Source organism: Amblyomma americanum, chromosome 10 (genome assembly GCF_052857255.1).
Source record: "Amblyomma americanum isolate KBUSLIRL-KWMA chromosome 10, ASM5285725v1, whole genome shotgun sequence".
Taxonomy (NCBI): domain Eukaryota; kingdom Metazoa; phylum Arthropoda; class Arachnida; order Ixodida; family Ixodidae; genus Amblyomma; species Amblyomma americanum.
Genome location: NC_135506.1, coordinates 25,829,543 through 25,846,304, shown reverse-complemented (window position 1 = coordinate 25,846,304; position 16,762 = coordinate 25,829,543). Strand labels below are relative to the sequence as shown.

The 16,762-nt window shown below is 44.8% G+C and overlaps 1 protein-coding gene across 1 annotated transcript in view; it reads left to right on the top strand.

Annotated features, from left to right (window-relative positions):
• Positions 1-504: 504 nt before the first annotated feature.
• Positions 505-16,762, top strand: part of LOC144106951 (beta-1,3-galactosyltransferase 5-like) — a 128,709-nt gene continuing 112,451 nt past the window's right edge. The window contains exon 1 of the mRNA XM_077639918.1: positions 505-654. The gene's annotated coding sequence lies outside the window, so the exon portion shown is untranslated. The remainder of the gene's footprint in view (positions 655-16,762) is intronic.

Here is a 16,762-nt window from a genome sequence, read left to right as displayed (position 1 = left end):
GCAGAGCATGATAGAACATTTCAGCGCACAGTTCTAACAGCCGACACAAGCAACTGCAGCAGATTATAGGAGTTGGCACCAGCAGACGAAATTTCCTGACGGCGATAATGCACGGCTTTAGCAGAAAACACTTGCTCATCATGACGTGAGCAGACGGCGTTAGCAAACGCAAGCACCTGACCTTAGCAGACGGCGTTAGCAAATGACGTGAGCAGACAACGGTAAATAACGACGGTAGCAGGTGTCGGTATCAGACGGCGGTACCGTGCAGCGGTAGCGGACAGCGTTACCAGGCGACGCCAACAGCAGCAGCGCGCGAAGCGCTGGCGACACGGGTAGGCAACGTAGGCAGGCGACGCCCGCTGTAGCAGCAGCAGACGACCGGCACGCCGGCACGGTGGTTGCACACGACAGGAGCAGACGACAGAAGCGGCTTAACGATAGAGAGACGCGCGTCCGGCGCGCGCCGAACGATGGCGCTGGCGTTTGAGTCGTCAGACTATTTTTTTTTTCGTTTCGCCGCCGGCGCCGAGTCCGATGCCGCCGCCACCGCTGCGCTAGAACGCCGTTCAGTGCGCTCCGTTCAATCGGGGGCGAGACGGCTCTCGCGTTGTGACGTCTTCGCCTGTTGCTCGCTTTCGACGTCACCGGCCGGTGAGTGGCACCACTTTCTGCGCTTGCACCCGATCGGTCCGCTTCGTCATCGTTGGCACCACGCCGCTAAAAACGAAAGTTTCACTCGCCACCTCTAATCGTGCTCGGATGGCCGTGTTTCTTCGAGCTAACACTTTTGCTGAGAGCTCGACAGCTACCCGGATGTTTCATAAAGCCGCTTTCGACGTCGCATGACATGCGCTGTAAAGTATTACTTTCACAGGCACGGACAGAGCTACAACAATGCGCAGATGCGCAGACCTTTTAAAGCGATGTCGTTGCAGCTTTAATGTTGCGAAAATACTCGCTCCGTTATTTTCCGCAAGCTTCGCGCGTTTCGCAGTTTCTGTGACAGCGCCTTAGTGAACTCCAGAACGCTTCGCATTCGCTAGAAACGGCTACTTGTGGGACCGCACCCACCATTTCCAAATGCTGCAGACCGCCAGGTACCCTGCAGAGCAGCAAAATACTTAAATGTCTAGGCGGATGACGGCGGCAGTGCAAAGCACAATGGCACAGTAGACATTTCAGTTCATCAAACGATGGCGTGGCTCGTTACAAAATCCAAAATCAAAGGCTTTATTGTGAAAGCCCGAACACGGGGAGAAACCTGCATTGCTAAGCTTCTCACGTACGCAAAACGTGCTTTCAGTACGCTGACCTTGGCAGTCCTAGGCGGCTTCTTTCACTTGTTCAGGTATCGTGCTTTCTTAGCCCGCAGTGTAGTGGCATAATATCGTTGCAGTGTGGGCTGTGTGCTATCTAATGCAAGCTTTGCATATGTAGTACGTAGTACTAAGCAGCAACGATGCCACGCTGTCTAGCTACACTAAACCTTTCTGCTATTCTGCTTTCTGACGCTACTTATGTGCGCTCCGAGGCGCAGTGACCATGTCAGCTTTTAATTAGCGCTCCTCTTATAATGGCAGCGAAGAAGATATTCGTATCTTTTATTTATCGTGTGACTGATTAGGAAGAGTTATTTTATTTGCTCTATCAACGTTCTAAAAGGCTGGTGGAAACTTTTATGAGACTCGGGATAAGTAAGACACTGGCGGGACAAGCCTCCGGTCACTACTCCACTGCAGCCACGCATTTATAATGAATTAGTGTCGACCATTTGTAACACAGTGCTGTGACCTAGCATTCATCTGTCATCGCTCACTGAAGCACTCAGAAAAACTCTCTAGCGGCCACCGTCATCGTATATAGTCTAACTCAGAGTCATGAAGGTTTTTTTATGGTCAAATGAGTTGTAACAGAAATGTACAGTGAGTTGCGAAATACTGAAAAATTATTTAAAATGAGCAATGAACAGTTAAACGGTGGCTGAATGAAAGCAAGAATATCAATAGATTCTCATGATAGAAATATAGCCATGTAAAGGCGTTGTCGTTATGGTTGATGATAACTGATTTTTTTTTCACACCGAAGAAAATGTAATCGCTTTTCATACTGCGCCTCCGAGACGGATGTGAAAAGAGTAGCCGCATCCTGTGTCTCTGCAGCAATTTAACACTCTTAAGGAGTGATTGTCGCGGCGGCGGTGGTGGTGGTAGTGGTTTTATTAAAAATAATAGTAAAAAGGAAGGAAAAGATTTTTGCTAGCCCCGGCATCTGCCATCGATACTGAAGCACCTGAGCTGGGGCAGCGGAAATAAAGGACAGCAGGCAGAATGGAGAAATGAAATGAAAGAGGTGAGGGGACAGGAATAGAGGACAGGGGGAGAAGTAATACGGACGAGTGATTATCGGGGTTACAGCCACTAGGTCAAACCAATGCTCAGGTTATAAAACGTATCACCAGGCGACGTGTCGCTCACTGCTTGAGTTGAACTGAGCTACTTTCAGTGCAGCAAGGTACGGTAAACCAGACATGAGGCAAGTTGTGAAGGGCGTTGTAAACCTCACTGCGACGAAAGGCAGGTCGTAAAGGATGAAAAAAAAATGTCAGAGCAAAAGATTTGAGGAGGGAGGAAACATTAAACCAATAAGAGTTAACTTGCAGTGCCGCTTAACGGGGTAAAAGAATGATAAAAGATAGGCACACGAACTTAGCAGGCGCACGCATTCTTAATAAAGCATGAATCATAAAGATAAACCTTATAGCTCTGCTACATTGTAGGGGCAGTAGGCTTTGTGTCCTGTCATCACTTGTAATGTTCTTACACACCTAAAATTTCTACTGATTCTGGAATCCAAGATGGCGCTGCAAACGTTCATCCACTTCGCGAATGCCGGGTAGACAGAAAACCCCCCAGTATACGCTTCGCTTATCATTGGGCTTAAACGTGGGTTAAGCTGCATGATCTCTCTTGAAGCAAAGCTTCAAAGAATGCTCCCCTTCAGAAACTCACGGATATATTAGAGCCTTCGTAACTGTGAGAATACTTATTTTTCTGTTTTCAACAAAATTTTGAACAGCCGGATTTAGGTGTTCTGGGTACAGCTTGTACGGGGAGATTTTTTGCTAAAGCAGTGGCAAAAGGAAATAAGAAGCATCGAATTCTTGGAATTCCCTTCGAAGATTAAGCCCCGTTTAAAAAATGTCACGTATACAGTGATGTCTCTTTCCTTAAAATTAATTTTGGAAAACTCCGTGTTGCCAGCCAGGGTTTGTTTGTGGCAGTTTAGAAATGATGCCCTTCGAAAGGCCTGGCGTTCAAGTTGAAGCCGCTGTCCCATCAACCAGTGTCGTTTGCGTTCTTCGGCGCGTGAACTGATTAAGAGTTCTTGTTAAAGGCGCCGTGAATCCTTGTGAAAGTTTGCGCGAATGTCAGCCTACTATGCGTCCATCAAGTGGGCTTCACCGAAGAACAATTCGACCCTGATTTCTTTTTCGAGAGAATGTGATGTGCAAAACTATGTGCTTCGGCAGACAATGAGAAATACGATCGCTTCCTTATTTCGATTCTTGGCCGATTCCCCAGTGTGGGTATGTGTCATCTTTTGATGGTATAACAACAACAACAACAACAGCCGAAAACCCTTCAGACGCGCAGACATCTTCGGAGCAGGCGCCCAGAATTTCGATTTGTCGCCGACGAACGTTCTTGTTCTTTTTGACTCAGTTGGAATTAATTGATAGATGTTGTGGTTCCCAAGGTTTGTTGAGTAGGATTATCTTGAGACGTTTCAGGAGCACCTGATAGTCATGATGATAATAATAATAATGCCTTATAATAATCATGTTTAGTGGCAACTAAATACAGAACCAAAGAACATTGAGTGTTAGTGAAAGCCTACAAAGGATCTGTGAGTCGACCGGTCAACGCCGTAACTTGCTGTTACGTTGGCTATGCAGCATTATTAACAAAATAAGTTACCGCAAAATTTCTAAATAAATATCTACGCCATGTAAACGTAATTTCAGGCAATACAATACCAAATTAGGGAACCACAGCAGTCATCACATTTTATACCTTCGGGCAGATAGAAATAAACCAAGCAGTTCTTAACAAGAACTGCTCAACTATCCCTTTAATACGCTCAACGAAGTAGCCACGAACGCTTCGTTTGAAAGTGTACTAAACAACTGGCAAACGTAGGCCCAATGTCTTGTCCTACCAAATCCGGTCGGGCAGTAGTAATAATATTGATGAAATAATACTTACTTATTTCCATTTGCATGAAGTGTTTGTGTAGTGAGCATAGAAGCTAAGAACACATCACTAGGAAATGTTTGCTTATTTTTACAGGGTGTAATACTAAACTTCTTCGAATCTATTGCGTCACAATCGTCCGCCGTGCGTACAAGCTGATTCTGACGATAGTGGGGGCGTGGCATCCTTTGACCCGATAGCAGAGGGCCAAGAGAACAAAAATGAAATTGAATCTAAGTTGAACTGCCATATTACCTGAGCGAAGGCACTCACCGGGAAAGAGGTACTGAAACAAACATATAATTAGAAAGTTAAATATTAAATAATTTCGAATCAGTTAGAAGAATGCTGGTTTTCCTTGCTCCAAGCAATGGTTTTAATTGTAATGTTGTGATTGTACCCCGAGAGCAGTTAATGGGATCGCACCCTGAGTAGTCTTATAACTGAAGCCTGCCGTAGTTGTTCCTCCTCGGTTCGGCTTAGCTTGGCTTGCCTTGGGGCCCAAGCGAATCAAACTGAAGCCAAGCCAATCCAAGGGAGAAAGAAATGGACATGATTGCCCTCACAGAATGTTTTAACAAAGCCGTAACCTTGTTGTTCCAGTAAGTTTTTTAAATATATTTCTGAACTAATTCAGCGTGAACGTTTCCATTATTCAGTGCTGAAGTTGCTTGAAAACGGGAATGTTAATTTCTTCTCACCGAATGTTTGCGCAGCTAGAGCACTTCGTGCCAGAACGATAAAAATAACCAGAAGCAGAGTTATGGTGATTTGAACTTTGTTAAGAGTGGCAACGCGAGTTAGTTGGTATGTACTCACCTTTGAACAAGTTCGAAACTTGTTAACAGGTCATCTTTGCTCCTCTCCGGAGGCTACTGAGGTGTTGCACTTCTAAACAGGCTTCAGAAAAATATAACGAAGACCTGAACTATAATACAGCACCTTTTACTTCTTGCGTTATTGCCTCTGACATCAGTGCGGTGGTTTTCTTTCTATTATTTGAATTCTTTTTGTGCGCAGTTACCTTGAGCAGTGTATCTTCTCAGACTTCTGGTGTTAAATTTCAACTTTCTTGTATTATGCATCTTAAGAAAGGGAGTTTGTTGTTTCTGAGCTCCAGCGTCAGTTCCTTCTCCTCATTTTCTTCATTGAAACACCGGGATTCGTTCAGATTACAAGCTGAAATCAAGGCGTGCATTGCATTGAGTTCGCACCCACGTTCTTGTAAAAAAATTAATTATTTACATATAAAGCACAAAAAATATCGCAAAAAATCTTAGGGGTGGACGTGTGGCTGCATTCGCCAGGCGTTTCTCATTAAAAAAAAAAGCTTTTGCCGAACATAACATGGTCGTTGTTACAGGATGATCACGATGTTGAATTTTAATAGCCCAGTAGCAGCCTTGGTCAAAGAGCGCCATGGAACAAGGTATTTTTGGTTCCACTCAAGGTGCGGCCAAAGACCCATTTTCCTAGCATTGCACACCAAAGAAGCCGAACACTAAGCCATAGCCATAGTCATAGCCTGTACTGATTGGAAACCTGCGGTTACCAGGCGGCACTGCTGGTCGCACCCCGTACCTCCCGCATCGATAAAAACTGCGCTTCTATAAAAACCAACAACATACTCGAGGCTGAGGAAGCAGCAATTGCACTTGCCATCACCCAGCAGAGTGACGAGCCCCATGCACACATCATTACAGACTCGCAAGAGGCGTGCATAAGATACAGCAGTGGACGCATATCCACTGCAGCCATTCACATACTCAAGGCGAGGACAATCACTTTTACGAGATGCTTCATCACGTGGACACCAGGCCATGAGGCTGTCAAAGGGAACCAATGTGCGGACGCCAATGCCCGAGCATACGCCAACCGGGAGGCGCGCACCGAAGGGGAACTGAACGCAGTCACTAGACGGTATGGAGCCATCTTAGAACACCAACGAGCCCTCCGGAGGACCTACCCGCCTCCCCACAAAGACCTTAGTAAACAGCAGTCGGTTGCCTGGAGACAACTACAGGCTAATACATACCCGAATCTGAGTTTACTCAGCAAAATCTATCCATCCACTTATGAAAACAAATGCCCGCTATGCGGTGAACACGCAACGCTTTACCACGTTACATGGGCCTGTCAGAAAATGCAGGCAGCGCCGATAAACAACACACCTACACCGGAGCAGTGGGAGGCTGCGCTGTTCAGCTCGAAGCCTGAAGAGCAGCTCAAGCTGATCGACAGGGCTCGCAAGACTGCAAAGGCCGCTGGGGCCCTGGACTGAGGGCTCCACCTACGCTGCGAGAAATAACCCTTATACAATAAAGTTTTTCATTCATTCCCGCATCAGAGGCGGATGGTCAATCCACATGGCCACTGTTACGGTTTGGCTGCTGTTAGAGCTGTCGCAATGTTAATAGAATTAAGAGTACCTCAGTAGTTTGGGATTCGATGATGACATTGCTTTGCTAAGTGACTCAGGAGACGAAATGTAAACCATGACAATGACCTAGACCAGCAAAGCAGAATGGCGGGCCTCAAATTACTATGCAGAAAACTAGAGTCATGTTAAACAGTTTCGAAAGGGAAGAGCAGTTTATAATCTGTAGAGAGGACCTGGAAATGGCAAGGGAATACGTTGACTTAGAGCAGGTGGTGACCGTAAATCCTGAACACGAGAGCGAAATAAATAGAAGAATAGCAAGGCGGTGGAGTGTATTTGGCTGTTGCTCTTAGATCATGAAGGACAGTTTACTAATATCCCTTCAAAGAAAAGCGTACAGCAGCTGTACATAAGCGGTACTTACTTATGGGTCAGAAACGTGGAGGCTAACGAAAAGGGTTCAACTTAAGTTAAGGCTAACGCAGCGAGCTATGGAAATAAAAAATTATAGGTATAACGTTACGAGACAGGAAGACGGCAGAGTGCATCAGGGGACAAATAAAGGTTAATGACATTCTAGTCGAAATCGAGAGCAAGAAACGGGCTTGGGCAGGCATGTAATGCCAAGGCAAGAAAACCGATTGTCGTTAAGGGTAAGGGAATGGACTCCAACAGAAGGCGAGCATAGCATGGGGCGCCAGTAAGTGCGGCGGCCGGATGAGATAAGGAAGTTCGCTTGCATAAGGTCGCCGCAGCTGGCATAGGACAGGGTTAATTGGAGAGATATGGGAGAGGCCTTTGCCCGGGAGTGGGCGTGGTCAGACTGCTGTTGCTGCTGCTGTTGATGATGATAAGGATGGCAGATGTTGCTGTTGATTACATAAGGTAGTTCTGAGAAGTACTTTGTTCATACTCACTTAATTCTCTTCATCGGTGTCGTACATTTTCCAGCCTCAAGGGTGCCTGCCAAAAAATTATTATGTACCAATTTTTTTTTTGAATCTCTCAGAGAGGACAGGAGGCTGTCTTTTGTAAAGATTGCTCTTGAAATTCGACCTTTTGCCTCATTGCTGTTCGTAAGCCCCAACTTTGACACCAGCCGCCGCGGTGGCTGAGTGGTTACGGCGCTCGGCTGCTGGCCCGAAAGACGCGGGTTCGATCCCGGCCGCGGCGGTCGAATTTCGATGGAGGCGAAATTCTATGAGGCCCGTGTACTGTGCGATGTCAGTGCACGTTAAAGAACCCCGGGTGGTCGAAATTTCCGGAGCCCTTCACTACGGCGTCTCTGCATTAGTAGCAACGTGCATTAGTAGCAACGCAGAATACGTAACATATGCAGACGACACGACAATATTTTTTCGCAGTCGTTCCTATCATTCTCTTCAATCCGAAATAAACAACACTCTGGAAAAACTGACCACCTGGAGCGAAATAAACTCTTTACAGATTAATGCTAATAAAACAAAGGCCATTATTTTCACTACCAGACAAGCAGCCAGCGCTCCAGAGATGACGTTCACTTTAGGCGACGCAGATGTAGAAATCTTAGATTCTGTAAAATGTCTTGGTGTCCACTTTCACAAAAATATGTCCTGGGACACGCACATTGACCACGTTACCACACAGATAGCAAAAGCTGCTGGGGTCCTAACTAAATATAAATCGTACTTACCGACGGCCGTTAAATTACACATTTACAATTCACTTTTCCTTTCATATGTTAACTACTGTTTCTTAGTGTGGGGTAAAACAACACTTGGTAATTTAAATCGCATACATGTCCTACAGAAAAGAGCGATCCGCAGCATAGCAAATGTTCATTATCGTGAACATACATCCGAACTTTTCACTAAATTTGACATTCTTTCCATCCATCATATGTACTCATTCTACCTTGCAAAACGATATAAGCATGACTCACTTGAAATTCTCCGTACACTTGCTAACTTGACCCCTCAAACACGACACTACAATACACGCACTAATCTAATTTGGAAAATTCCTTACTCACGCTTAAGACTATCTGAACAAATGCTCGGTCATGCCCTACCGACCCTACTAAACCACCTTCATTGTCAAGGAACTAACATAAGCACCATTACCAACAATATGCTTAAGTCCTTTGTAACGCGACAGTGAGCGTGTATGAAATTGTTGTTGTATTTTAGAAATTCTCTTGTAGAATTGGTGTGCTACCGTGGCTGCATTCCTTGTACATACTGACCTTTATTTGTGGCTCTAAAATGAGTATATTATTTTTGTATTGCATATTACACATACTGACTTTTAAACTTTCTAATGTATAAAGATGTATGTTTCTTAATGTTCCACTGTATATGCCTCATAAATAGGGGGCCCGAAGCTCGTCAAGTGGAAACTTCCACTTTTTCTTCGAGCCCTCCTCGTCCTCCGCTAATCTTTTTGTGAGGAAGAAATAAAATTATTGATTGATTGATTGATCATAGCCTGAGTCGCTTTGGGACGTTAAACCCCCATAAACCAAACCAAACCAACTTTGACACCGAGGCCAAAGAATGGCGCCGCTTGTTTAATTGTCCTTCATGGCATTGCATGCCACCAACAAGAGAATCATTAATAACTACCACCCCGATATTTCTTTTCTTCTTTCGTTAAGCGCAGGGGGGAGGGGGAGGGAGGGGGGAGAAACGAAGGACGAGGAATGGCTGACGTTTTGTGACGGCGTCAAAAGTTGCGTTCCCTATTTTCGTTGTTGACAAGATATCAATACACGCACCAATCGCCGAAAATGCTCACGGTGCCCTGGAACACACTCCTCGATCGTTCTACACCCTGGCTACAGCGAAGCCTTCGATCGGCTTTGCCGTCGCCTCGTTGGCGGCTTTCGGAGAGCCCTGGCTGCCCTGTGTGTAGCGGCGGTTCCTGACAGCCGCTTGACACCTTTTGTTGTCGGCACCTTTTGTCTCCCAGTGGATCAAGGCCGCGTGGCTGTGTAAAGGATTACCTCGCGGGATCAAGGCCGCCAGCGGTGCGTTCTAGCGTCACCGACACGTTCAACAGCGCATGCGCAGTACGCAGGGGCTGACGGGTAAACGGGGTCTGAGTCCCAAATAACGAACGACAACTTATGCAACACATGGAACCGCGAAACATGTCCTCCTTAGCAGCGCGGGCATTGTCAGTTGACTGACTGACTGACTGACTGACTGACTGACTGACTGACTGACTGACTGACTGACTGACTGACTGACTGACTGACTGACTGACTGACTGACTGACTGACTGACTCTGACTGACTGACTCTGACTCACTGACTGACTGACTGACTGACTGACTGACTGACTGACTGACTGACTGACTGACTCTGATTGACTGACTGACTGACTGACTGACTGACTGACTGACTGACTGACTGACTGACTGACTGACTGACTGACTGCCTGCCTGCCTGCCTGCCTGACTGACTGACTGACTGACTGACTGACTGACTGACTGACTGACTGACTGACTGACTGACTGACTAATTCATTCATTCATTCATTCACTCTTATTCTGCTTTGCAAGCTCTGCCGCAGAGGGGTCTTATAAACATTATATTGCTGCTGTCTACAATGACGTAACCGATTTCCTGAAACTGTTTCTCTGTCAAAACTCCTCCTGGTCGTCCCAGTGTCTCTCTTGTCTTGCTGATGTTGCTAAGCGCGATTAGCCCGCATGCTAGCGCTGACCAATCACAAACCATCGCTCTCTTGCTGCAGTTTTCATTGATTCGGAACCCGACAAGCGGGCGTCATCTATAACGCTTGCAATGCTGGTGCTCCGTTTAGCGGAAACGAGTACACGGATCAAAATAACAGACTCCCAAGCCGCTTTCATTGACTCACAAATATATCGCGGAGCGCTGCTTAAAAACGACGAAAGGCGCGTTATTGTTGCCAAGTGTTTCCTTTCCTAGAAATCGTGAGCCTATCTTTCTTTCGCATACATCGTTCGTGATACATTATGCGGTTTCACAGATGTCCAAACGACTTCGGGACAAAAATATTGAAAATTGAAAAATTGTAAGATACTTTTACGGAAACATTAAAGACAGTGGTAGATTCTTGTGATAGCCTAGCGAAATCTTTCTTTTAAAGTGTTTCTATCAGTTGCATCGAACAGTTAAGACTCCCTTAGAAAACCAATGGGGAACGCTTTTGACGATACCATAGACGTCAATAGAAAAAAAAATTTATGACTGTCGTCGCCTGATCTGCGGATATATTGATTGTGACAGTGAAGTGTTGCAATATAAGAACAAATTGCGTTCATAAAACGTTTCCCGCTCAAAAATGTTTTTGCCGAGACATGTTGGGTACGGAAAACGGAGGAGTCTGTCAAATGAACCGAAACATATGCAATATGAAATTCAAGTCAATAAATTATGTTGAGGGCAAGTGTACTTTCAAATAAAAGAGGAAATTTGGAGCAAAACAAGGAAAAGTAGTCAAACGAGACTTAAGTGTAAGCGAAGAAGATGGCGCGCTGCCGGTTACCAGCAAATAGAGAGGTTTTGTGGCAGATTCTGCGAAACACCTCGGAAGCCAGGTTTTGTCCATAAATCACAGCGAAATTTTTGGATTGATTCTTGTTTGAAAGTCGGTGGTTTAATTTTGCGCTGCCAGCCTGTTCTCTGCAACAGTGTCGGCGGCACTGGAATATTGTTCGTACAGACAAAACACAGACACGCATTCGCGCACGCGAGTGCACTAGAAACGGGGCAGAGAGGGATTTTTACATACAATACATGCTACAGAGGCATAGCACATCATATTCATGATCATCAATATCGTCATCATCTTGTCTATTCCCTCTACCGGACAAAGCCATTTCCTAATGCTCTCAATTAGCTATCTGAATGCTCTAAAACTGCAGCGTCTTGCGCCAGCTGCGATCTTGCTGCAGCCGCAAATATGCAAATCCTATCCGCCCAACTGACTCTCCGCCTCCATGGCCACGAATCAACTCCCTCGAAAACAACCCCGTTACCTCATCAGGCCTTCGGTCATCTGTTCACTGCAGCGCATGTTCATTGAAAATTTATTCTCTATCCTTCACATCAGGTAGACTTTCAGTAATTTCAGTTTGTTGCATAATTCGCGCCACTTTCAATCTGTCTAAATCACAGTACGTTTCTGCCTTTTTTTTTCTTCGGCTAAAGGCTCAATCTACTCTCTTATCTGCAGAAGCCGTCGATCTCTTCGGCTAACGAAATGGATTCCAAGAGAAGGCAAGCGTAGTGAGATGAAACCGGGAGTCAGGTGAATCCGCCGCGGTGGCTCAGTGGTTAGGGCACTCGGCTACTGATCCGGAGTACCCGGGTTTGAACCCGACCGAGGCGGCTGCGTTTCTATGGAGGCAAAACGCTAATGCGCCCGTGTGCTGTGCGATGTCAGTGCACGTTAAAGATCCCCAGGTGGTCTAAATTATTCCGGAGCCCTCCACTACGGCACCCCTTTCTTCTTTCACTACCTCCCTTATACCTTCCCTTACGGCGTGGTTCATGTGTCCGCCGATATGTGAGACAGATACTGCGCCATTTTCTTTCCCCCAAAACCAATTATTATTATTATTATATTATTATTATTATTATTATTATTATTATTATTATTATTATTATTATTATTATTATTATTATTATTATTATTATTATTATTATTATTATTATTATTATTATTATTAGTCAGGTGAGCGGATGACGTTAGGGAAGTTTACCGGGTTACGTAAGATGGTCGCAGCTGCCGTAAGAAAGGCTTAAGTGGAGCAGTATGGGACAGCCCTTTCTTTTTTAGTGGACGCAGTTAGAGTGATGATGACGACGATGATGATGATGATGATGATGACATGCTCAATTTCAGCGGTGGCGCAAGTGGAGAGAAACAGAGGCTCTTATATGTGTTTTAAGAAAGAAAATATCAACATTAAAATTTGCGCAAAGTAGCTTCTGATAGAAAATACGAATCATATGGCTTGTCCGCAATGGTTGCAAAATGTTCGAACACCAAAGGGCTGGTCAGGAATATTCGTACTCCGCCGATAAGGGATTCTTTAAGGCAGCTCTACAGAATGTGCTCAAAACAAAACAAAACACGCTAGGTGGGAGGTGTCCCTCGGCTTACTCGGAATACGCGCGCATTCATAGCGCGAAAACAAAAATAAACAAAAAAAACGACATAACGTCGGCAGAGCCGCCCTATTGGCCGACGAGCCCTGCGCTCATTGTGTTCCCGAGTCAACGGCGGCAAATTGCTAAAACGTGGGGACGCTCGGGTGGTCACTGGAGCGCGAACGATAGAACGGGGGAGGACAAAAAACAAAAAAAAAGTTGAGAATAGAAAAACTAGGAGTTGAAAACAAGCACGCAAAAAGAGAGAACCACGCGACATAATAAAAGTAAAGTGCAGAGCTTTCACCGCCAAAACGCTTCTCTTTATTTTCTTTCTTTTTGAAAAAAAAAAGGGGGGGGGGGGGACTTCGTGCGCCGGATTCAATGTAGAAAAAGAAAGCCTTCGGCCTCAAGCGAGTGAACGAAGTGAAAGGGGAGGGGTTACGAAAGCGAAATATGGGCCCGACACCAGCATAAACAAAAAATAAAGTCCCGCGCCTTCCCAAACAGAGAGAGAAAGAACAAATAAAGAGCGCGGAAAGAAGAAGTCAGGAAAGCTCGAAGGAGAAAAAAAAAATGAAGCCAGAAAAAGCTTCACCGAGCTGCGCTAGGTTGGGCGAGAGCGCCCAGAAGGTCGAAAATACGCACCAATCTATAGTACATGTGTGTGGCTTTCTTTATGTCGCCGCACAGTCAATGAAAAAAAAAAATGACTAAAAACGCGTGAAGGTAAAAAAAAAAACTACTGGCCGAAATAAAAGACGGAAGATAAAAGACGCACCGGGGGTCGATTTTCGGCAGTTCTGCTTTTGTTTTCTTTTTGGCTTGTGTTATTAAGTTAATTCTCCTCTCTTGCTTCACGTGCCCTCTCCGACTCTCTCACGGCCATTAGGAGATTATTATGCACGCTTCGGGCGGCAGGCTCGCCAGGTCTTTATAAAACTACGTAGGGAGCCGCGCGCGAAGTCGCGAGGCGTCCCCTTTCTTTCGGCGCGCCTCGGGTGAACAGCTTCATCAACTTCTCTTTAGCCCTGAGACACTTCTTACGCCTTTCTCTTCACCCATGACTAAGAATGAAATTAATTTTTTATATATACCGCGTTGTCTTCGCCTCCTTTTTTTTTCATTACGGGTCCCGCCTGCCTATCTGCCTATGCATTTTTTTCTTTTGCAGAGGATAAAAAGACGTTCAGTGGTACTTTGTCCGTCATATATTTTATGAACATCTTTTATTTTTATGATGGGAAGTCTTTTCTCTACGGCCCGTCAGCTTTCCTCTTTTCGAAAACAAATGTGGCGAGAAAAATAAAGGTGTTGTAATAATCCGTGCTGTAATATGTGCGCACATGTTTACACATTCCATCTCTCTCTCTCTCTCTCTCTCTCTATATATATATATATATATATATATATATATATATATATATATATATATATATATATATATATAAATAAATAAAAGGAAGCCAACAGTCACCGAAACCAAGGTGCATAAGGGAATGTTTTCTTTTTTTTAATTTCTAATGCCAATCAATTGGTTTAAAGAAAATTACTTATAAACCAGCAGAAAAAACAACCATGCCGCCGGTGGGATCCGAACCCACGACCTCCGAATATCGCGTCCGGTGCTCTTACCAACTGAGCTACGGCGACGGCTGTCCAATCTGCTGCTTTAGTGGGTATTTATGTTTTGCGTGTAAGCGAACCTTAAGAGTGTTCACCAGCGCCACCCTCGTCCATAGTGGTGGACGTAGCACGTCCTGTATTGCTGCTTTAGTGGGCATTTCTGTTTTGCGTGTAAGCGAACCTTGAGAGTGTTCACCAGCGCCACCCTCGTCTATAGCGGTGGACGTAGCACGTCCTGTATTGCTGCTTTAGTCGGTATTTATGTTTTGCGTGTAAGCGAACCATGAGAGTGTTCACCAGCGCCACCCCTCGTCCATAGCGGTGGACGTAGCACGTCCTGTAACTTTTGTGGAAAACTCAAAACCTCGCTTTAGTTTCTCAGCTGCTTCTGTCGTTTGCGCATATATATATATATATATATATATATATATATATATATATATATATGCGTCACAGTTTCTGCTCCTACGTAACCTTACTCTCGGTAACTGGATCTCCGTTAATAACCGCTTAACTTTCGTCCGCTGATCGTTTGCGTATCCAGGCACGAATAAAGCGACCATTATGCTTAACTAATATTCCGGGGTAGGAAACTTGTTTCTCATCCGGTTTTTTAAGCCATAGCGCGCCGCATGGTGGGACATGTTTAAAACCCTCGCACGATTTCATCCGCACGCGCCGTTGCTAGAATATTCAGTACGAAAGGAGAACGCGCAAATGCTTATATCTTTTATGGGACTGAGAAAAATTGATAAACACAGAGCGCACTTACCCGGTCAATGTTTAGCGCCGCAGGCACCGCTTGCGAATACGGCGTCCGATAGCGACGCTCTGAATTCACAATTACTTTCCGGTAAGTGGGCGCCTGTCGAGAAGACTGCTATGCCCGTGTGCCATCGATGCACCGTGTTCGTGTGTGTGGGTTCGAAAGGAAATCCCGCTGATTGCACTGCAGCCGTGCACTAATGTTGCTGAGACCTGAAACTGCGAATAGATGCGAAGAAAAGGGAAGTTTGAAGAAAGTAGACCGAGAAATACGTTTAGTTCTTCAGATTATTTCACCTCTTAGTGGTAGGCCTAGGAAGTGTACACCGTTAGGCGGTATTAACCTCAGCTCGTTAAGGTTTCCAGAACAGTGGAGTTAGACCACGACCGCTGCAGAGATGGTTGCTGGAATTACGCGAGTAGTGTATAGGATGACAATGCGATATGTGCTGTGAAGCTACGGTGAACATTTTGGAATTTTTATTGTCGTACAGTCAAGGTTCAAATGGTGCATTCCGTGAATGGGATATAGGCGGAGAGGTGATATTAATACGCAATTAATACTGTAATACGTCACTAACACGTCATATAAATACTCACTGATGTGTTCGTAGTTCGATAAAGTCAAAAACTGCAGATTAGAGCGCTATTGTGATTTACATCACACAGACTGCAGCATAATAGGAAATAAATTTAGGAAAAAGTTTCTAAGTGTTAGATATTTACTAGTACTTCAAACTGTGACCAAATCTGTCATGGTTGAGGACAGATTCGCTTTCTTTGTTTATTATGGCTGAATTTTTGTCACTCATTACGTTGGTAATCTAAGTTAAACATTTTCGAGGTCATTTCTACGCACAGAACATACCAATAAATGCTCTGCTGCCAGTTCTTAGCGGATGGGAACAGAGTGTTTCTGAACGAGAGTCAGTATATTTCATAAAAACATTAATCTTTTTTTTCTAACGGTTTAAATTTATTTGAGTTTCCATTTTTGCTTTTTGAATGCGGCAGATGTTAAAAAAGAATTCCCCTGTGTAGTGCTCAGTTAGGTATTTCGACGCTTCGCTTTTAAGAGCGGATGTAAGTGTTAACCTCACTCCGTTCGTTTTGACTTCAGATATCATCGCATTTTTGTGCGTAGTAATTATTTGCCGGACGCTGGATTCTCTTGGCATTCACTAATTGTCCGTGAAAAGCGTGATGTCTTTTGTCAGCTGAGGATGGTCAGTGTGCTGGTTTGGCTTAGTTTGGTTTACGGAGGTTTAATGTGCCTAAGTGACTCGGTCTATGAAGGACGCCGTAGCGAAGGGTTGCGGACATTTCAACCACCTGGGGTTCTTTAACGTGCACTGACATCGCACAGTACACGGGCCTCTAGAATTTCGCCTCCATCGAAATTCTACTGCCGCGGCCGGGATCGAACCCGCATCTTTCAGGTCAGCACCATAACCAGATGCATACATAATACACACACGCACGCGTACACATACATACATACATACATACATACATACATACATACATACATACATACATACATACATACATACATACATACATACATACATACATACATACATACATACATACATACATACATACATACAT